We start from the raw sequence: 1122 nt of genomic DNA, 5'->3' as shown, positions 1-1122 counted from the left end.
CCCCCTTGGGAGTCAGTCACTCAGAACGTATTACAATACTTAGCGTTTCAAAAATGAGGGGGGGGGGGGGAAGGAAATAAAGTGCAAGTGGGAATCAGCCAGTTCTATGAATGCTAATAAAATAGCATGATTAAAAATGAGACAACACCGGGGCAAGAATTGAAACCTTTGTTGAAGTACCGAGGCCAGATTATGTGAGGCTAAAATTAAATAACATTTCCCTCTTTCACACCCAAAACACGAACGTAAAAACATGCTCACACACAGCAAAACACTTTCACATCCACTTTTTGTTCCTATGTGCATTTTTTGGGGTGCTTGTGGATAGTTTGCCATTAAGAAAACAAGCTAACGAGGCCATTTGAGGGACCAGCACAGAATAAGATGCGCTTTTGTGATCATATGTGTGTGTGTGTGTGTGTGTGTGTGCGCGCGCACGTGCATGTTTGTGTGTGTGATGTATGCCCGTCACCTGCTTGTTAGGGCGACAGCAGAGGATAATAATCCGCAGAAGACAAATGATGTGCTCCCCGATGCCCTGCTGTGTCACCCTTGAACCCCCTGTGCGCACCCCCCCCCGCTCCTCCAACACCACCACCACCCACACCGACATCTACCTGATGATGTCTGTGTGACTGGTTGCCTCTGCCTCACAGTCAAGAGATCTGGCTGAGAATCTCACTTGGAACATCTCTGCGATGTTGGCATATTCTCCTGGGAAGTATTTTATAAGATGTCCTTAATTCACGAGCTAAAACTTCCCGTCGAAAGTTTCTGGAAAATTATTGAATATTTTCTGAACTGCAAACATCTGAAAGACAGTTTACGGAAAGTTTCTGGAAATTTACCGATTTGGCACGACAGTGGATGTGGTTTCTACGTCTGCCTGACACTCAAGAGATTTGGTTTGGAATCACTGTTGGAACATCTCCGGTGTTTTCCTTGTGGCATCACAGTGGCCATTAGCGGGTGGTATGTCAGCGACTATGTTCTGGGGTTTGGACACATGATGGGTGTCCTCTAGGTCAGGGGTCCCCAACCTTTTTTGCCCCACGGACCGGTTTATGTCAGACAATATTTTCAGGGACCGGCATTTAAGGTGTGGCGGAATTAATACAACAA

The 1122-nt window shown here is 46.2% G+C and overlaps 1 long non-coding RNA gene across 4 annotated transcripts in view; it reads right to left on the bottom strand.

Annotated features, from left to right (window-relative positions):
• Positions 1-1122, bottom strand: part of LOC109514704 (uncharacterized) — a 40082-nt gene that overhangs the window by 35986 nt on the left and 2974 nt on the right. The gene's annotated exons all lie outside the window — the stretch shown is intronic.

The sequence above is a fragment of the Hippocampus comes genome, unplaced genomic scaffold, assembly GCF_001891065.2.
Source record: "Hippocampus comes isolate QL1 unplaced genomic scaffold, H_comes_QL1_v1.1 scaffold19, whole genome shotgun sequence".
NCBI lineage: Eukaryota > Metazoa > Chordata > Actinopteri > Syngnathiformes > Syngnathidae > Hippocampus > Hippocampus comes.
This window is presented reverse-complemented; position numbering and strand designations above follow the sequence as displayed.